Source organism: Ranitomeya variabilis, chromosome 4 (genome assembly GCF_051348905.1).
Source record: "Ranitomeya variabilis isolate aRanVar5 chromosome 4, aRanVar5.hap1, whole genome shotgun sequence".
NCBI classification, from domain to species: Eukaryota; Metazoa; Chordata; class Amphibia; order Anura; family Dendrobatidae; genus Ranitomeya; species Ranitomeya variabilis.
The window spans coordinates 714,117,391-714,139,614 of NC_135235.1; the positions used below are offsets into that span (position 1 = coordinate 714,117,391).

Consider the following 22,224-nt stretch of genomic DNA (forward strand, 5'->3'; position numbering starts at 1 on the left):
CCCAATCATCAGAAAAAACCAAAATATCATCCAGATAAACAATCATAAATTTATCCAGATATTTCCGGAAGATGTCATGCATGAAGGACTGAAACACAGAAGGAGCATTAGAGAGTCCAAAAGGCATCACCAAGTACTCAAAATGACCCTCGGGCGTATTAAATGCTGTTTTCCATTCATCTCCCTGCTTAATGCACACAAGGTTATACGCACCACGAAGATCTATCTTGTTGAACCAACTGGCACCCTTAATCCGAGCAAACAAATCAGACAACAATGGCAAAGGATACTGAAATTTGACCGTGATCTTATTCAGAAGACGATAATCTATACAAGGTCTCAAAGACCCGTCTTTCTTGGCCACAAAAAAGAATCCTGCACCAAGAGGGGAAGAGGATGGGCGAGTATGTCCCTTCTCCAAAGACTCCTTTATATAACTCCGCATCGCGGCATGCTCTGGTACAGATAAATTAAAGAGTCGACCCTTAGGAAATTTACTACCAGGAATCAAATTTATAGCACAATCACAGTCCCTATGAGGAGGAAGGGCACTGGACCTGGGCTCACTAAATACATCCTGGTAATAAGACAAAAACTCAGGGGTCTCAGAAGGAGTAGAAGAAGCAATAGACACCAACAGAGTATCGCCATGAACCCCCGACAACCCCAACTTGACACAGTCATAGCTTTCCAATCCAAAACTGGATTATGGGTCTGTAGCCATGGCAGACCCAAAACGACAACATCATGCAAATTATGCAGAACAAGGAAGCGAATCACCTCCTGATGTACAGGAGTCTTGCACATGGTCACCTGCGTCCAATACTGAGGTTTATTCTCCGCCAATGGCGTAGCATCAATTCCTCTAAGAGGAATAGGAAATTCCAAAGGCTCCAGGACAAAACCACAGCGCCTGGCAAACGACAAATCCATCAGACTCAGAGAAGCACCAGAATCCACAAAAGCCATGACTGAGTAAGAAGATAATGAACAAATTAAGGTCACAGACAAAATAAATTTAGGCTGTAAAGTACTAATGGCGACAGGATTAACAACTTTTTTTAAGCGTTTAGAGCATGCTGAGATAACATGCGTTGAATCACCACAGTAAAAACACAACCCATTTTGACGTCTATGATTTTGCCGTTCGGCTCTGGTCAGAATTCTGTCACATTGCATAGAGTCAGGTGTCCGTTCAGACAGCACCGCCAAAGGATTAGCAGATTTGCGCTCCCGCAAACGCCGATCAATTTGAATGGCCAGAGCCATTGAATCATTCAGACTTGTAGGGATAGGAAACCCCACCATCACATTCTTAATGGCTTCAGAAAGACCATTTCTGAAATTTGCAGCCAGGGCACACTCATTCCATTGAGTAAGCACGGACCATTTCCGAAATTTTTGACAATACACCTCAGCTTCGTCCTGACCTTGAGAGATAGCTAGCAACGCCTTTTCAGCCTGATTTTCAAGATTAGGCTCCTCATAAAGCAAACCAAGCGCCAGAAAAAACGCATCAACATTCACCAATGCAGGATCTCCTGGCGCCAGAGAGAAAGCCCAATCCTGAGGGTCGCCACGCAAGAAGGAGATAACAATTTTAACTTGCTGAGCGGAATCACCAGAGGAACGAGGTCTCAGAGACAGAAACAATTTACAATTATTCCTAAAATTCAGGAACTTAGATCTATCTCCAAAAAACAGCTCAGGGATAGGTATTTTTGGTTCAGACATAGGACTATGAGTGACAAAATCCTGAATGCTTTGCACCCTTGCAGCAAGCTGATCCACACTAGAAGTCAGAGTCTGAAAATTCATGTCTGCAGCAGAGACCTGGTATACTGTTATGATCCTAGTGGGAGAGGATCTCTGGTATTCCGGCTAAGTCTGCAAAAACATAGAACAGCTCTAGGGAGGTGGAAACTGGGCTAACCGCATACCTGATCCTAACACACAACTAAAAGTAGCCGGTGAACGTGCCTACGTTGTTTCTAGACGTCTCGAGCCAGCCGGAGAACTGACTACCCCTAAAGGGAAAATAAGACCTCACTTGCCTCCAGGGAAATTAACCCCAAAGATATAGAAAGCCCCCAACAAATAATAACGGTGAGGTAAGAGGAAAACACAAACGTAGAGATGAACTAGATTCAGCAAAGTGAGGCCCACTAATATAAATAGGCAGAAAATAGAAAGTGAACTATGCGGTCAGCAGAAAACCCTGCAAAAACATCCACGCTGAATATTCAAGAACCCCCGCACCGACTAACGGTGTGAGGGGAGAATATCAGCGCCCTAGAGCTTCCAGCGAGCTAGAAAATCACATTTGAAGCAAGCTGGACAAAAAACACTGATAATGCAAATGATCCAAAGTATGCAAACAGAACTTAGCTTTTCTTGCATGAGACAGATGGCAAGGAATCAGGAGGAGACCAATTTGGACTGAATACATCGATACCAGGCAAGAGACTGAGTCCTAAGGAGAACTAAATAGGGAACACCCACAGCTTAATGAAACAGCTGAAGCCCAGGCCTGCAGAAAGACATGACTCATACAATACCGTTCGTGACCACAAGAGGGAGCCCAGAAACACAGTTCACAACAGAGAACCCCGTCGAAGCCTGCGGAACCTCTCGGTAAGCAAATAGCAGGTGTGGGAGGTACCGCTCCCAGTCGCGCCCTTGTGTCTCAACCAGCATGCGTAGCATCTGTTTGAGGGTACCATTGAAGCGTTCACACAAGCCATTGGTCTGTGGGTGATACGCACTGGATACCAGGTGCTTCACCTGCATTCTCCTACAGAGAGCCTCCATTAGGCGAGACATAAATTGGGTCCCTTGATCAGTAAGCATTTCCCTGGAAAATCCTACATGTGAAAAGATGGCCAACAGGGCATCTGCCACCTTATCTGCCCTAGGTGAAGACAGAGCTACTGCCTCTGGGTACCGGGTAGCGTAGTCTACCACAGTAAGAATATATCGCTTTCCAGAGCTGCTGGGGATGGCCAGCGGGCCCACAAGGTCCACCGCGATCCTCTGGAAAGGCTCCTCTATCACTGGCAAAGGGATCAGGGGAGCCTTAAGAGCAGGCCCCGCCTTCCCCACTCTTTGACAGGTGACACAGGAGCGGCAGTAGTTTGACACATCTGTCCCCATCTTAGGCCAATAGAAGTGTTGAGACAGCCGGGCTTTAGTTTTGCAGATCCCCAAGTGTCCAGCTAGCGGGATCTCATGGGCAATCCGCAACAACTCACCCTGGAATTGCTGCGGGACGACCAGCTGTCTTTCCCTCAACCACTCCTTTTGTGATTCTCCAGGTACTGTCTCCCGGTACAACCTTCCTCCTTCCCAGAACACCTTCTCCTTATCAGTCTCGGAGAATGGCGTCCCGGCGAGTTGTCTCAAACTCTCTAAGCTCGCATCTGTGTGCAGAGCGGCCTGAAACTCCTGGCTAGGGGAAGCCAGAAGTGACGTCAGGGTCCCTTCCCCACGGGAACCCTCTGGAACCTGCTCTGGGTCCACCTCTAGTTCAGTCACAATGATGACTGAGGAGGGTCCGGAAGGCAAACAGTTATCTGCGTTCCGGGCACTCTGACTGCGGGTGACAGCAGCTACGTAGGCTGTCTCCCCGGGGATTTCTACCGATCCATCAGCCGACGCTGCTATGGGCTCTATCTCCCCATCCACCCCCAACACTTCAGGGGCAGTGCTACTTATGGGCCAGTTACCTTCCTCGCTGGCACTGGTCAATTTCATGGTGTCACCTTTCTCACGGTTCCCATCCATTTCCCTATTTCCTGTAGCACTGACACTTGCCCCTGTGTTATGATCCTTAGTGGCTGAGGATCGCAAATCTGACCAGCTAAGTAAGGAAACAAGGACGAGCTCTGGGGATGTGGTAACTGGACTGACCGCAATCCTGATCCTATCCAACACACACTAAAGGTAGCCGTGGAACGTGCCTAGAAAAATCCTAGACGTCTCTTCACAGCCTGAGAAACTATCTACCCCTAGAGAGAAAGCAAAGACCTCACTTGCCTCAGGGAAATAAGCCCAAAGATATAGAAAGCCCCCCACAAATATTAACGGTGAGTTAAGGGGAAAATACAAACGTAGAAATGAAACAGGTTTAGCAAAATGAGGCCCGCTAACGCTAGATAGGAGAAGATAGCGAGGAAACTGTGCGGTCAGTAAAAAACCCTATACAAAAATATCCACGCAGAGAATGCAAGAACCCCCACACCAACTAACGATGTGAGGGGAGAAACTCCGCACCCCAGAGCTACCAGCAAGCGAGGAAATCACATATTAGCAAGCTGGACAGAACTCATCATATTCTCAGAAACATATTGAACACTCATGAGCAGAAAATGAACAAACAAAAACTTAGCTTCTCTTGGAGAGACTGGTAACGAATGAAGTCAGGAGAGATCAGAATAGCACTAAATACATCGACAGCAGGCAACAAATGAAATTCCAGGTGAGTTAAATAGGAAACCCAACTAGCAGGTGATGAGGCAGCTGATCCCAGCCACAGACCCGCAGAAAGACAAAAGAGCCAACAGAGGGAGCCCAAAGACACAACTCACACAATACCACTCGTGACCACAAGAGGGAGCCCGAGAACAGAGTTCACAACACCCCTGCTAGGGGTTCCTCAGCCGTCTCACTCCGCAGAGCGACGTGGCTGAGCACGCCTGTACCTATGGACACATTAACCTTTGCAGAAAAATGGTTATCAGCTTCAGTTGGCGCAGGTACAACATTTTCACCATCAATCCTAGGGGAAAAATGGTTATCAGATGCATCATTACAAGATAAAGCATGGTCAGGTAACACATGCAATTTCCCATCATCATCATCAGGGTTAACGTTACCCTCATTAGTAGATTGGGGAGGGGTGTCAGGGACGTAGTATGCAACCAGCCTCCCCAAATCAGTCCCCAACAAAACATCAGTGGGCAAATTATCAGACAGCCCCACTTCCTTCACCCCGCTCCCGGCACCCCAATCAATATAAACCCGGGCCATCGGTAAGGGACAACTGATGCCCCCAATACCAGTGACAGTTAGGGTTTTCCCCGGAATGATTTCTTCAGGGGCCGCCAGTTCGGGTCGGATGAGGGTTCGTTCAGCCCCGGTGTCCTTGAGGCCCGTAGCAACATGGCCTCCCACAGTGACGTGCTGTACGTTGTCACACACCCTCCCAGCCACACAACCCACCAAAAGAACTGCTGCATTAGGCCCTGGGGCCTTGGCTGGGAGGTTCTTCTGCTTGTCTGGACAGAAGGTACTGATATGACCAGGCCGCCTGCAGTGGTAACACTGGCGAGGTTCGGTGGTAGGTCTGGTGCTGTTGGCCACGGGGACAGGACCTCTGGTGTGTTGGCTGGCAGGGGTAGTGGCGTTGGTTGCAGGCTTACCCCCTCTCCAGCTGGTGGTGACTGGCTTCCGCACTTCCTATCTACGGTTGGCCTCATAGGCATCGGCAATCTGCGCTGCTTTCGTCACGTCTTTGGTTTCTCTGTCCATCACGAACTGTCGCACCTCAGCTGGGCAAAGATGGAAGAACTGGTCTTTGATCATCAGGTCTCGCAGCTGTGCAAAGGTGGTCACTGACAGTCCTTGGGTCCACTGGTCAAAGTGGGTCCCCAGTCCATGCACCACATCACTGTAACTGTCGTGTGCGCCACGTTGGAGGGTTCGGAACTTCTTACGATACACCTCGGGTGTAAGCTGGTACTTGGCTATGAGGGCCTGCTTGATGGCCTCATAGTCACCATCTTGTTCTTGAGGGAGTGCAGCAAACGCCTCCAGAGCTTTGCCTCTCAGCCCTGGTGTCAGGTATCGTGCCCATTCATCTGTAGGCAGTCGGTACTGTCTGCAGGCTTTCTCAAAGGCCTGCAGAAAAGTGTCCAGGTCCCCATCCTTTTCCATAACAGGGAAGTGCTCGGGCCGGGGCTTCGGCATCTGAGGGCTGCTGGGCTCACGGCTCTGGGCGGTGGAAGGCATCCCCCCCTGCCGGAGGATCTCCAGGTCATGTTCTCGCTGGGCCTCTCGCTCGGCTCGCTGGGTTTCTCGCTCGGCTCTCTCTGCCTCTCGCTGGGCCTCTCGCTCGGCTCGGGCCTCAGCCTCCTGCCGGAATTGCTGAATGAGCTGCCGACGTCCCTCATGGTCGTCAGCAGGGAATTCTTTCAAGGCCGCCTGCAGGTGGGGGTCCAATTCGCCCGGATTGCTAACGGGGCCAGCATTCAGTGGTTGGACCTCTGCTGCAGCACCATATTCGCTGGTGCTGGCTTCTGCGGCCTCTGGGCTCTGTGAGTGGTCTAGAGCGGCTTCCCATTGCACCAGAACTGCGACCAGTTGGGCTTTGTTTTTGCCTGCAAAGTCAATGTGCTGTGACTTGCATAAGGCAACAAGGGTGTCTCTGGTCTGCAGCTCATAAAAGGTTTCTCCCAGCCCAACCATGGTTGCCAAATAAAAGATAGGACAGAAAAACGAAGAGAAAGGGAGGAGGGGATAATTACCAGTACGCAATTGTCTCACAACTAATAAACACTGAGTTCGTTCTCCAAACTTATTTGCGCAGAGTCCTCGCAAGAACTTTGCAAGTTTTTAGTGAGAGGAATGATTGCTCAAACCAAATCACTAATGCTCTAATATCCCACCGCCTTGCCACCAATTTGTCATGAACCCCTGACCTCTGCCACCAATATGTCAGGGATCCACACCGTGACCGTCACCCCTACGTCACGGATCGGGGTGACTTTAGGCCAACAGACGGCTATCACATGTGCAGGGGGCTTATCTTAGTTATCCCTCCACTCCACAATGTGATAAAAAGACACACACAAGGCTATTGACCTCTTAGTTTACAGCAGGGGCTTATATTAGGTATCCCACTGCTCTTCAGTATACCACGAACTGCAGGGACTTATGTATCCCGCTTACAGTTCCACTTAACACTTGCAGCTCTCTGGCGCCCCCCTTACTCTCAGGTCAGATTAGGTACTGCACCTAGGGTAATTAGTCGCCAGAAAGGCTGCCTGCTATGTACTGGCTATTGGGCACGCTACAGCGAGGCGATTTAACTACTCCCGCTCAGGCAGGAACAATAATTATCAATGTCGCCGTCGCTACAACGCCTCCAACAGGCACAGTGCACACAGTAAGCTGCCACCAGCTTCGATTAAACGGGTCCGAAGCTAACCCAAAACAGTAGCATAAATTCCCTTCAGGAGACTTAGGGTACGTTTTAGAACAGGAAGAACGAACTAGTATGAAATATTATACTCATAAAGTTTATGCAGTGTTTATATCAAAATATTTTACAAAGATGTTACAAATGAGACAATTGTAAATATGTACAAGGTAATTATATAAAAGAAAACAAGGATAACATGAGAATAACACTTACATGTGTTCAAAGCATTGCAGGCAACCAGGCTAGTGGAGTTTCCATCTGTCAAAATGCATCCGTAGGTCTGGATAGACCGCAGCCAGACAGCTCAGGTAAAAACTGGAAAAACTGACTCCTGGAAGCCTGGTTGCAACTTAAAACCTGCAGCCTGTGACATCACAGAAAGGGCTGGCTTTTCCAATACCCCCTCCCTCTTCAGTTTTACTAACTGTGCATTAAATATATCTGATGCCCGTAACTTCGCTACAGAACATGTAATAATCATACCACACCCAGCATTCATCTCGTATTATCACTGGCATTCTAGTGAGATCAAATATGTCCTATTTGGGATGTATATTCACAGAGAAATCCCTACTTCTTTACCTGATGGAGTTAGAAGCTCATGTTTAGAGTGCTGGATAGATGCTCCGATGGAGATTAAAAATATATATTTTCATGGTCCTATCTTAAATGGTTGGCCTAATATCTTACAAAACCAGAACAAAGGACTTTCATGATTCTGGAAGTTTCTAATCCAGTTAAAGCTGGTCACTTTCCACTACAGGAAATGCCAGTCGTAAATACCTTGGCGAGGGGGATGAGGGCTTGTGAGCTGAAAGTCAGGAATTTGCAGCTACGAGCTGTTGCTGAATCACTCCAAGGAGGGGGGCTTAGCTCACAGCATGCTAGCAAGAGAACTAAACTTATATGATATTTCATACCATATCGTGACAGTTTTGTAACCTCATTGAGCTTTGAACTTCATAGCCAGGTGTATGCAATCATGAGAAAAGCTACTTAAAGTGGCCACTTGCAAGTTGTTCTCCTGTTTGAATCTCCTCTGAAGAGTGGCATCATGGGCTCCTCAAAACAACTGTCAAATGATCAGAAAACAAAGATTATTCAACATAGTTGTTCAGGGGAAGGATACAAAAAACTGTCTCAGAGATTTAACCTGTCAATTTCCACTGTGAGGAACATAGTAAGGAAATGGAAGAACACAAGTACAGTTCTTGTTAAGGCCAGAAGTGGCAGGCCAAGAAAAACATCAGAAAGGCAGATAAGAAGAATGGTGAGATCAGTCAAGGACAATCCTCAGACCACCTCCAGAGGGCTGCAGCATCAACTTGCTGCAGATGGTGTCACTGTGCATCGGTCAACTATACAACGCACTTTGCACAAGGAGAAGCTGTATGGGAGAGTGATGCGAAAGAAGCCGTTTCTGCAAGCATGCCACAAACAGAGTCGGCTGAGGTATGCAAAAGCACATTTGGAGAAGCCAATTTCTTTTTGGAAGAAGGTCCTGAGGACTGATGAAACCAAGATTGAGTTGTTTGGTCATACAAAAAGGCGTTATGCATGGCGGCCAAAAAACACAGCATTCCAAGAAAAACACTTGCTACCCACAGTAAAATTTGGTGGAGGTTCCATCATGCTTTGGGGCTGTGTGGAAAATGCCGGCACCGGGAATCTTGTTAAAGTTAAGGGACGCATGGATTCCTCTCAGTATCAGCAGGTTCTTGACAATAATGTTCATGAATCAGTGACAAACTTGAAGTTACGCAGGGGATGGATCTTTCAGCAAGACAATGATCCAAAACACCGCTCCAAATCTACTCAGGCATTCATGCAGAGGAACAATTACATTGTTCTGGAATGGCCATCCCAGTCCCCAGACCTGAATATCATTGCACATCTGTGGGATCATTTGAAGAGGGCTGTCCATGCTCGGCGACCATCAGACTTAACTGAACTGGAATTGTTTTGTAAAGAGGAATGGTCAAAAATACCTTCATCCAGGATCCAGGAACTCATTAAAAGCTACAGGAAGCGACTAGAGGCTGTTATTTTTGCAAAAGGAGGATCTACTAAATATTAAAGTCACTTTTCTGGTGAGGTGCCCATACTTATGCACCTGTCAAATTTTGTTTGAATGCAGATTGCACATTTTCTGTTAGTACAATAAACCTCATTTCAAGGCAGAAACATTACTGTGTCCAACAGTTATTAGATATATGAAACTGAAATAGCTGTTGCAAAAAAAAAACCAATTTTTATAAAACATTAAGCTTAAGATTAATATGGGTGCCCAAACTTTTTCATATAACTGTATGTGTGATCTGTATGGCGGTATTATGTGAGAACACTATGGCGTCGTTATTTGCGATCTATATGACGGTATTATGTGAGAACTATATGGCGGTATTATGTGTGATCTGTATGGCGGTATTATGTAAGAAAACTATGGCAGTATTATCTTCAGAAAGGGGACCCAATCTAGGGTGGTTCTGGTTGAGCAGCTGCACACGGGTCTGGGGTAATAGAGGGGGCAGCATGACCTCCAGTTAGGTGCAGTGAGGGGAGGGCTGGTGAGGCAGCTGAAGAGAGGGGTCTCATTTTTATCGTTACCGTATGGCTACGTTTCCCCTCAGCGTCACCCCAACTGCGCCTGTCACCTCGCTTTCACACATCGCCAGGACAGGAGCTGAGGAGGGGAATGGGATCTTTGTATGCAATGTCTGCATCAGATCAGGCCATCAATCCACAAAAATGTTTCCTGCATTTGTGTGGAGCAGACGGTCCATCCATGTGTATAAAAGACAGCGCTCTATATACAATCCCTGGCTGCTCTGCGCACAAAACATGGTGCCTCCATACACCAGCACACTGCTCTCCAGAAATATTCTGTGCTGCTGTCACCCTGCTCCCTCCACCATATATCTCCCAGAATCCTTGCTGCCTGCCATCCTCTGTGACTGTCTACTTGTCAGTATAAGGCTGGGATCACACATACGGCCGAGTCTCACAGGTGAAAACCCTGCTCTGGCACCAGCACTCTGGAGCGAAGTGTGCAGCTCCATGTATTGCTGTGCGGCTGCACGCTCTGCTCCGGAGTGCTGGCGCCAGAGCTGGGTTTTCACCTGCGAGACTCAGCCGTATCTCGCGTATGTGTGATCCCGGCCTTGCAGTCACCAACAAAATAGCTGCTCACTGGGTTCCTGAATATCATCCTCACATATTCCTTAGCAAACACCCAGGAGGGGAGGAGAGGAGACATCACACACGTCAGCAGACTCCGCCCATAATTACTGCAGTGCAGTAATGTGAGCTAGTTGTACACTAGGTTTTTGTCAAATTTCATTAGCTGCTCCCCCTAGTGTTTAAAAGTGGAAATGCCAAACCGTTTAAAATTATTTTTCATATTTTACTAAATTATAAACAAATAATAATATTTTTTAAGAAAATGTAAACATTAATTCTTTACATTTTTTCAATCGCTGGAAAAAAAAAATGTTGATGGCACCTTCCCTTTAAAGGAAGTAGGTAGTGACGAGGCATTAAATAAATACAAAAAAATACATAAATTCTGTAAAAAGCAAATCAAGGCAGCAAAGATTGAGACAGAGGGACTCATTGCCAGAGAGAGGAAAAATAATCCCAAAATATTCTTTAACTACATAAATAATAAGAAACTAAAAAAAATGATAGTGTTGGCCTCCTTAAAAATAGTCTGGGTGAAATGGTGGATGAGGAAAAAGCCAATATGCTAAATGACTTTTTTTTCATCAGTATTTACACAAGAAAATCACATGGCAGCCAATATGATCAGTGATAACAAGTGTCACCTGCTTAACCCGGCAGGAAGTTCAGCGGCGTCTAAAAATCACTTAATTACCAAATTACCAAATCTCTGGGCCCGGATGGGATAAACCCCCGAGTACTGCAGGAATTTAGTACAGTCATTGATAGACCATTATTTTTAATCTTTAAAGACTCCATAATAACAGGGTCTGTACCACAGGACTGGCGTATAGCAAATATGGTGCCAATATTCAAAAAGGGGACAAAAACTGAACTCGGTAATTATAGACCAGTAAGCTTAACCTCTACTGTGGGTAAAATCCTGGAGGGCATTCGAAGGGATGCTATACTGGAGTATCTGAAGAGGAATAACCTCATGACCCAGTATCAGCACGGGTTTACTAGGGACCGTTCATGTCAGACTAATTTGATCAGCTTCTATGAAGAGGTAAGTTCCGGACTGGACCAAGGGAACCCAGTGGACGTAGTGTATATGGACTTTTCAAAAGCTTTTGATACGGTGCCACACAAAAGATTGATACATAAAATGAGAATAATGGGGATAGGGGAAAATATGTGTAAGTGGGTTTAGAGCTGGCTCAGGGATAGGAAGCAAAGGGTGGTTATTAATGGAGCACACTCGGACTGGGTCGCGGTTGTGGGGTACCACAGGGGTCAGTATTGGGCCCTCTTTTTTAACATATTTATTAATGATCTTGTAGGGGGCATACAGAGTAGAACTTCAATATTTGCAGATGACACTAAACTCTGCAGGGTAATCAATACAGATGAGGACAATTTTATATTACAGGATGATTTATGTAAACTAGAAACTTGGGCTGATAAATGACAAATGAGCTTTAGTGGGGATAAATGTAAGGTCATGCACTTGGGTAGAGCAAATCAGATGTATAATTATGTGCTCAATTGTAAAACACTGGGCAAAACCGTCAATGAAAAAGACCTGGGTGTATGGGTGGATGACAAATTCACATTTAGTGGCCAGTGTCAGGCAGCTGCTACAAAGGCAAATAAAATAATGGGATGCATTAAAAGAGGCATAGATGCTCATGAGGAGAACATAATTTTACCTCTATACAAGTCACTAGTTTGACCACACTTAGAATACTGTGTTCAGTTCTGGTCTCCGGTGTACAAGACAGACATAGCTGAACTAGAGCGGGTGCAGAGAAGAGCGACCAAGGTTATTAGAGGACTGGGGGGTCTGCAATACCAAGATAGGTTATTACACTTGGGGTTATTCAGTTTGGAAAAATGAAGGCTAAGGGTGTTAAGTTCCCGCCTCTGCACAGGGGGAATTTCAAACCATCTCCGCTGCGGTCTCCCATTCTTCTCCAGCCACAGCGGAGTCTGCTCAGCGGAGATGCCGGTCCCAGCGTCTTGTTCAGTCTCACTCTGTGCATAGGGTTACTGCTGATTTTCCAGCTTCTGCCATTGAAGCCAGTGCTGGGCAGCGGCGAGCAGACGCTTTTGGGACTAAGTCCTGCTTTTTCCCTTCTGAGCATGCCCAGGGCAAGATCTCCCGTTGGAGATCGAGGGTCACATGCTCAGATACTGCAGCAGATCCCATTGGTCCTCCAGGAAGGTCCTGAAGGTGCTCAACTTCTGTGGCAGCCTCCCATTGGTCCTTCTGGGAAGGTCCTGTACATGCTGCAGCTATAAAAGTTTCGCATGACTGCACAGCCATGCGCTAGTGTAAACGGGTGTGTGTTAGGCTATGTGCACACTTTGCGGTGTCCTCTGTGGGTTCTCCCGCAGCGGAATTGATAAATCTGCAGGGCAAAACCACTGCAGTTATCCCTGCAGATTTATCGCAGTTTGTTTTGCGGTTTCCGCTGCGGGTATACTATTGATGCTGCTTATGCAGCAATATGCAGCATCAATAGTAATGTTAAAAAATAATAAAACATGATATACTCACCCTCTGACGTCTCGATCTCCTCAGCGCTGCACGCGGCGGTCCCGTTCCAAAGATGCTGTGCGAGAAGGAGCTTCGTGACGTCACGGTCATGTGACCGTGACGTCATCTCAGGCCCTGCTCGCACAGCAACCCAGACCGGACGGCTGCGTGCAGCGCTGAGAGGTGAGTATATAATTATTTTTTATTTTAATTCTTTTTTTTACACACAAATATGGTTCCCAGGGCCTGGAGGAGAGTCTCCTCTCCTCCACCCCGGGTAGCAACCGCACATTATCCGCTTACTTCCCGCATCGTGGGCACAGCCACATGCGGGAAGTAAGCGGATCAATGCATTTCTATGTGTGCAGAATTGCAGCGATTCTGCACAAAGAAGTGACATGCTGCGGGTTGTAAACCGCTGCGTTTCTGCGCGGTTTTTCCCACAGCATGTGCATAGCGGTTTGCGGTTTCCATAGGGTTTCCATGTAAATGTAAACCCAATGGAAACTGCTGCGGACCCGCAGTGTCAAAATCGCTGCGGATCCGCGGTAAAACCCGCAAAGTGTGAACATGGCCTTAATGTGTGAAAGTCGTTCATTAATTATCCCCTCCCTTGTGTATGACTGCTCACGTAAGGTGGATGATTGCTATCTAGCGCCCGACTTAGCCATCAGCACGTAACACACAAACAGCGTCTAATTGCTGTGACCACCAGTGCGGCACCCTGCACTTTCACAGCACTTTCCTGACCCAAGCCTGGGTGGTTAGTGGCGTCCGCCAGTGTGGTACCGCACGCACTCTCGTGCATCTTTATTATTATTATTATTTCTTTCACTCTGACACCCCAGTTGCGGTGTCGAGCGCAAGAGGTCTATATGAACTCAAATCCTGTGTCTTGGGATTGAGTTCTGAGACTCCTTGCTTGCGCTCTTGGTGCAGTACCGCGGCCCTGTGACGCAACAGGGTTCGCTTCCTTCACACAGGGTGAAGTTAACCCATGTGTGTATCCACATTGTACTGCCATATAGTCCGTCATTACTTGGCAGCAGGTTCCATCTCTGCACGGTGGACCCCGGGCTGCGAACGCACCTTACTCTATCTTTCTTATTATTTGGTGCGTTCCGCTAGCCCTAACAAAGGGTTGATCTTATTTTAATGTATAAATATATGAGGGGACAGTACAGAGACCTTGCCAATGACCTTTTTACTCATAGACCTTTTTACTCATAGACCTCAGACGGGGACAAGGGGCATCCTCTACGTCTGGAGGAAAGAAGGTTTAAGCATAGTCAGACGCAGATTCTTTCCTGTAAGAGCAGTGAGACTATGGAACACGTATGATGTTGTAATGAGTGATTCATTACTAAAATTTAAGAGGGAATGGATGCCTTTCTTGAAAAGTATAATGTTACAGGTTATATACACTAGTTTCCTTGATAGGGTGTTGATCCAGGGAACCAGACTGATTGCCGTATGTGGAGTCAGGAAGGCATTTTTTTCCCCAATGCGGAGCTTACTGTTTGCCACGTGGGTTTTTTTTGCCTTCCTCTGGATCAACATGTTAGGGCCTGTTAGGTTAGGCTATGGGTTGAACAAGATGGACTTAAAGTCTTCCTTCAACCTTATTAACTATGTTACTATGTAGTTAGCAGTATGCCGTAGTGATCAGTAGGTTGCAGTCACCAGTACGTTATGCCCAGTTCATGCTTTTGGAGTCAAGAACCCGTAAGTTAGGCGGGCTTTCATCTCAGCAGAAATGCCAAACATGTGGATGCTATATGTGGTTTAGGTACACTGTGGAGCTCAGAAGGGAGGGGGCATTTGGATTTGAGAGCGAAGAATTTGCTGAATTTCTTTTGGTGGGTGAGGAGTCATTTGGTTTTTCCAGAGCTTTTGTGCTACCAGTGATATGGAAGCCCTTTATATTTCCGTTAACAGATGATGGACCTGAGTGGGGACTTGCTCTTTTGTGGATTGAGTTGAAGCTTTTATTGGGAACATTTTACATAACATTTGGGATCACATTTATCCGGTGCACTATGCTGTCCACTTACTTTGGGGTTTCCATCTAAATTTTCTGAGTGACATGATTCAGATGAAACCCCCTAGGGATCCATTCACTATAATGAGGCAGCAGAGTTACTCTGGACTCTGTCTGGCCTCTGTTCAGCGGTGTCCTTCTTTTTAGAAGTGCTTTTTGGAATAACAACTTATTCCTTCATCAGGTTTGGCTCCCCCTGTGTTAGGCCAGTCTCACACATCCAGATAATTCCGGTACCGGAGAAAATTTTCCCGGAGTTATCCGTGTCCGTGTGCTCGCGTATGCCGTCCGTGTGCTGTCCGTGTGCGGGCCGTGTGTCCGTTTTTTACATCCGTGTGCTGTCCGTGTGCATACGTATCACACACAAAGGTTTTCAGGTCCATATGAGGGGTTAAGGCCTAATTAAAGGCATTGAACTTGCAAAGGTGTAATCCATTAGTGCAGATGTTGGAACTTTAGTTCCTATAAATGTAAGCACAATTACATATCAGCTTTGGGGTGTGTAGTAGGACTCCTTAGGTGTCACAAACATGTCTACTGACAATGAGGCGTTGGTGTGGTTGGCATGGATTGTTTCACGTCGCTTTGGTGTTCGCAACCATATGCTTGAAGAGGATCCACAGCTCCAAAAGAGGCTATGGGTTCACCCTCTACTGTTGCTACGTGGGGCATTTGGTCATTTTCATAAATTATATCATGAACTTCGCAGATACCCGGTGAAGTTTGTGGCATTTTGTCACCTTTCCATTCCCGGCTTTGACAACCTACTTCATGTTTTGCGGCCTTACCTTCTCAGACAAGCCACCTGCATGAGACTCAGCATTTCTCCGGAGGAGCGTTTGTTAGTAACCTTGAGGTAATTTGTAAGCCCAAATAATGAATATTGGCCCCAATAACGTGCAAGGAATCCTAATGGGTTGTGTTTCTATCTCTAGTGAGCAATGTTCCAGGTCACTAGGTTAGACAATTAACATAATGGTTAATTTTAATCATGTCTTGTTTATCAATTGACATACAAATGAAGCCAAAAACAGTTTGGTTATCATTTTAAACTAATAATAAAATAGTAGGGCCCACAAACAAAATCGAAACATGGTCACTTTTTGAAATGCTCTTTTGAAGTTACCCCTATGTGGTGCATTAATGGGTGTGTTTTTTATTTGCTAAAACATGTATTTGATGTTTCTATGTGCCTTTTAAAATTCACTATGTGTACCTTTTATCAAAATATCTACATAATAAACAATTGATGGCGAGTATTTTACATCAAAAATATGGTTTTGTTAAAGGGAACCTGTCACCACGTTTTTGGAAGATGGGATAAAAATAGCGTTAAATAGGGGCAGAGGTGGGCGTTACATTAGTGTGTGTGTTATGCGTTTATTACCCACCTAAGTTGCCGAAATACCTTTGCAAAGTCTCCGTTTTCGCCTGTCAATCAGGCTGGTCTGGTCAGATGGGCGTGGTGTCTTCCCCCAGATCTTGCTTAGTTTTCCGTTGGTGGCGTAGTGGTGTGCGCATGCCCAAGGTCCCGAATCCTCTGCCAGGGGATTTAAAAGAGCGCGGTGTTCGTTATTGCATTGGTGATCGGTGGGCGCGGCCATCTTCCTTTGGCCGCGCGTGCGCAGAAGCGGCGCTCTGCTGGCCGCGGCATCAGGAAAATGGCCGCGGGATGCCGCGCGTGCGCAGATGGATATCGCGGCGGCCATTTTCCTGAAGCCGCGGCCAGCAGAGCGCCGCGGCCAGCAGAGCGCCGCTTCTGCGCACGCGCAGCCAAAGGAAGATGGCCGCGCCCACCGATCACCAATGCAATAACGAACACCGCGCTCTTTTAAATCCCCTGGCAGAGGATTCGGGACCTTGGGCATGCGCACACCACTACGCCACCAACGGAAAACTAAGCAAGATCTGGGGGAAGACACCACGCCCATCTGACCAGACCAGCCTGATTGACAGGCGAAAACGGAGACTTTGCAAAGGTATTTCGGCAACTTAGGTGGGTAATAAATGCATAACACACACACTAATGTAACGCCCACCTCTGCCCCTATTTAACGCTATTTTTATCCCATCTTCCAAAAACGTGGTGACAGGTTCCCTTTAACAGATTCCTGGCTACTGGACACTCATATTCTTCACTTCATTTTGAGTTCCTTCTTGGCACATCAACCATATCCGGGATTGTGCGGTCAACCTGTGATGTGATTTGGGACAAGCTCAAGAGTCGCCTCATGCCTCAACCAAACACACAAGACTGGCTGCGGATTTCCCAGGGTTTCATGGAAGCCACTGAGTTTCCAAACTGCATTGGTGCCCTGGATGATAAACACATTCGTGTTAAAAAGCCGCCAAACTCTGGTTCCCGTTTTTTTAATTATAAAAAATATTTTTCTGTTGTGCTCCTGGCTGTAGCTGACAGCAACTACTGTTTTGTTCTTGCTGACATTGGGGCATATGGGAGTGCCTCTGATGCTCGCATCTTTAGAGCTTCAAGATTAGCTCGGCGACTTGCTGAGACTAATCTAAATCTTCCACAACCATGTGTGCTTCCTGGTGCATCAGGCCCACCTGCACCATTTATCATGGTTGCTGATGAGGGTTTTGCACTCTCAAGGCACGTTATGAGACCCTTTCCACGTCGAGGTTTGGATAACCGGAGAAGAATTTTTAACACTCGACTGATGAAAACCCGGCGATTGGTTGAGTGTGCTTTTGGAATCTTGACTTCAAGATGGCGTATATTTGAAACCCAAATCCAAATGCATCCCCAAAATGTACAGGCAGTCATAAAGGCAACTGTTTTGCATAATTTCTGCAGACAACAAGAACCAGCCTTGGATGATGTTGATGATGTGAGAGTGGTTAATGTGGCATTATCAGAGGATAGAGACCATGCTCCACGAGTATCTCAGTCTGCCCTTATAGTGAGGAATATTTTTGCAGATTATTTTTTAACACCAGAGGGTAGTGTGCAATGGCAAATGGAGGAGCACAACTAATGTTACCCTTTTTTTTTTGTTTGTTTTAATAAACATTTTTTTTTATATTTATGTCAAAATTTGTTAGGGTCTCGCAAGGCAATGAGGACCCTTGACGTGGGTTGCGAGCTTACATTTGATGTGGGTAACTGATACACGTGTGTGTCTAAAACCCATTGCTACCCATTACAAATAACTAATACCTCATTCTAATGTGTTTACTGTGGTTGTCCGAAATATCCCATGTCTGAAAGTATTGATTTGGTCACATAATTGTGTACTACAAACAAACAACTAAGACCCGCCCTCATTGAGTGTGATTTTGAAGAAGAGTGTGTGACCGTTAGATCATGTTATTCAGACATACTGTAATCTAAATGTACATTTACAAAGCTACTTTGCCATGGAAAATAGATCAACGCAGTTGAGTCTTTGAGAGGCCGCATCTTTAAAAACCTCACTGAGAGTCACTGTAGCTGCGTGCATCCCCACCGTCTCATCCTTTACCATTATTTTGAAGCCATGATGGATTATTAATTACACCATCCTACTGCTTAACCTTTTTTTTTTGTTGTTGAGAAAAATGTGTTTCACATTATGATTATGCTCATATCAATAAAGTAGTGTGCAAATTACATATACATTCAAAACTAAACAAGACATATTAACACTTGAACAATGTGTTTTATTTTTCAGCAAACACATTTAGTCAGCCAATTGTGTCTGACAAATCAAGCTAGCTTTAACAACAAAAATCAAACAAAACAGAGTTATGTTCCTTCTAAATCCACAAAGTCACCATGACTGGAGAAAGATTCATCTGTGGTATTTTCTGCGCTGACACGTTCAGGGCTGCTTGAGGGTGTGGGCATTTGTCCTGTAGTCACTGTGGGCTGGCATGTGGTTGTTTGAGGTGGTTCAGTGTGCAAAACTGATGCTGTTCCTGATGTAGATGGGGTATAAGGTTGCGTTTGGTCTGTCTCTTTCAAAAATGTGGCATCATCACTTTGTGGTTGAAGTAAAGTAGGTTGTGACTGGCCAATCTGGCTCACACATGATTGGGAACTATTATAGGGCTCACCTCTTGCCATACGGTTTGGCGGAACAAATTGTGTGACCATAGGTGTCTGTTGCCTTGATGGCATATTGTAGGGCTGTGGAATTGCAAAATGAGCACCACTACTATCACCCACAGACATGCTGGAGGACAGGGATTCGGAATGTTGGCTGTAGGTGTGGCTTGGAACAGACCTTTGCCAATATTGCTGAGTTGTGGCACGGGCATGAGGCACAGAGGTAGGAGCAGACATTTGCCAATATTGATGGCTACTGGCACGTGAATGAGGCACAGAAGTCTCATCAGACATTTGCCAATATTGCTGGCTACTGGCACAGGACAGAGGCACAGAGGTAGGATCGGACATTTGTCCGTATTGCTGGCTACTGCCATGTGAATGGGGCACAGAGGTAGGATCGGACATTTGTCCGTATTGCTGGCTACTGCCATGTGAATGGGGCACCACAGAGGTAGGATCGGACATTTGTCCGTATTGCTGGCTACTGCCACGTGAATGGGGCACAGAGGTAGGATCGGACATTTGTCCGTATTGCTGGCTACTGCCATGTGAATGGGGCACCACAGAGGTAGGATCGGACATTTGTCCGTATTGCTGGCTACTGCCACGTGAATGGGGCACAGAGGTAGGATCGGACATTTGTCCATAATCATGGGTGTAGCTATGGGCAGGAGGAAACCAAACTGGAGCAGACCTTTGGGGATAACGAGGTCTTACAGCAGGAGGTGGAAGCATGGACGAGGGTGCAGGCCTTTCCTGTGTTTGTTGGGTACCTACATTTTGGTCATTTGTTATATTGGTAACAGATGGCATCTATTTGATGTTGGGCAGCTCGCCATTGTTCAATGGGCCCTAGCACCTGGTTGGGTTCCTGCTCTTCTTGGCTTGCAGCAATGAGGGTCAAGGTTGCAGCACGTACTCGTTCCTGCCGTCCATCAGGAACTTTGCCAAGGCAAGGAGACAGTGAGCGACAAAACCTATCTACAGCAGTTTCTGGTGTCATGGAATTGAGTATGGATAAAACTCTAGCATCAATGAGCTCGGGCAGCATACGTGGCTGTTCCTGTCACCTAGTTCGCCTATCTCGGAGAGTGTGTGTTAGATACATAGGTAGATTTGCTGTTGATGCTGCCTGTGGTGCTGGGGCTGCTGTTTGAGAAGAGCTTGGGGCTGTTGTTTGTGAAGTGCTTGGGGCTGTTGAGAAGTGCTTGGGGCTGCTGTTTGTGAAGTGCTTGGGGCTGTTGTTTGTGAAGTGCTTGGGGCTGTTGTTTGTGAAGTGCTTGGGGCTGCTGTTTGTGTGTTTCCAGGACCAGCATCAGTGGAGGTTTCAGCAGCATCAGACACCTGCTCATCAGGCTGTGTTGTGGGTGTCGGGTCTGCTGGGGCTTCGGTCTCCGATGCCGAGGTACATGGCAGTGATGTGGCTGTTGGCGAGTCATCCGAGTCATCAAGGTTGTCATCAGTCCTATTAGCAAATAACATTAACAGTTTAGTTCACAATGCTAACCAAATTTTAAACAACTTTTGTTAAATATATATTTTTTAAACACTTTAGGATTATTTTTTAACATGTTTGTATTTTGTAATGAAACATAAATATGATGATTATTATAAGCACAAATGTACTTGGGAAAAATAACTATGGGTAAAATCTGTCCCAGAATTTTGTAACATGGTGAAGCTTTGTAAATGTGTTAAAATACAGTGTAGTTATTTGAATATAAAGAGTTGATTAATCCATTTCCATGAAAAAGGCAAGAATTTGATGTATTAAAATCCAATAACCTTTATTGAAACAAATCCATAAAATAGATAGTTCTTAGTGTTCAGCTGCAGACTAAGAACACGTTTGTGTTTGAAACGCGTACAGCGAAGGCTGGTATGTGATACTATGCCTAAACAACTATTGGTATCGACTATTTTATGGATTTGTTTCAATAAAGGTTATTGGATTTTAATACATGAAATTCTTGCCTTTTTCATGGAAATGGATTAATCAACTCTTTGGACTTCTACCACGTCCTGGGCTGGACGTTTTCCCTGCTCGGATGTTTGTATCACTTGTGGATCCCTGTTGTGTGATCATACAAATTAAAACCAAAAAAAAAAAGGTATTTTAATATGTTTGGTCAATCATACACAGTCACACTTACTGATTTATCTCCATGATTGGGCGAAGAAAGGCTAAGTTGCGGTAGTAAACATATTTCCTCTTTTTTGTTGCACCTGCTGTGGAGGGTAGGGGATTAAATTCCCGCCTAAATTGGTCCCTGGCTGAGCGCCATCACCGTTGAACCAAATCAACTGTAGGAAAAGTAGAGACACAACAAGTCACATTCCCACAAATAACAACATATTCCTTAAACAACACAATGTGTTCATCTATGTTCTAGTTTCAAAGTATTATGCTTGTGATCATCATGCCTGGCTGTAAACTAATTTTAGAAAAAATTAAAACAAACATTTCTGAGTAATAATTGTGTGACCATTTTGCACCATGTTGTAATGTTTACAAGTAAGATCTAAATAGCATGAGTACTGTTATGAACGCTTGCCCAAAACATAGGCTGCATGACTGTGTCTGTGTCTAACAACACAAACATTAACACAAGTTGCATTGGCCATTAGACATATGTAAGGGCTTGCCTTGTGTGAATAATTGTGGATGATGGCATTAATTAAGTGGAAACATTTGTTTTCAATCAGTCACACACACAAACTGTGGTGTGGCCAGCAAGACATGTTAAAATCAAACACTACATTTTTAAATAAATCCTGGTTTTGTTATGACAAAAACAGTCAGCACATGTTGATCCTTACATGTTCAACATTATATTTTCACATAAATTTAAACATCTAAAAAAGGAAGAGAGACTTTAAGGGCCTGACTTTTAGCATATAGTCCAACGGTCAATTTCAAAATCTGACCCCATAAAACATTGTAAAGCATAAGAGAAAATAATGTTAGACATCAATGGAGATATGCTTGAATACAGTTCACTTTGCCAAATCTCATGTACCAGGTTTTTGAACAGCAGGGAATTGTGTGCCAAAAATGTAGGTTGTGAACATGCCAGACAACTAGGCCTTCAGTTACCTAGGTATTCTTTAGTATTTTCAAACATGACAAAAACATTTTTAAAAAACAAAATATACACACAAAACCTAAAATGCTGACACAAACACACACTGCATTTTTTAACAATTCTAAACAAGCATGCTTCATG

General features: G+C 45.5%; 2 long non-coding RNA genes across 2 annotated transcripts in view; one reads left to right on the forward strand and one right to left on the reverse strand.

Moving 5' to 3' along the window:
• Positions 1 to 22,224, forward strand: part of LOC143766567 (uncharacterized) — a 74,811-nt gene that overhangs the window by 47,976 nt on the left and 4,611 nt on the right. The window lies entirely within an intron of this gene.
• LOC143766566 (uncharacterized) overlaps positions 20,299 to 22,224 on the reverse strand; it is a 114,838-nt gene continuing 112,912 nt past the window's right edge. The window contains exon 3 of the long non-coding RNA XR_013213599.1: positions 20,299 to 20,462. This is a non-coding gene — a long non-coding RNA (uncharacterized LOC143766566). The remainder of the gene's footprint in view (positions 20,463 to 22,224) is intronic.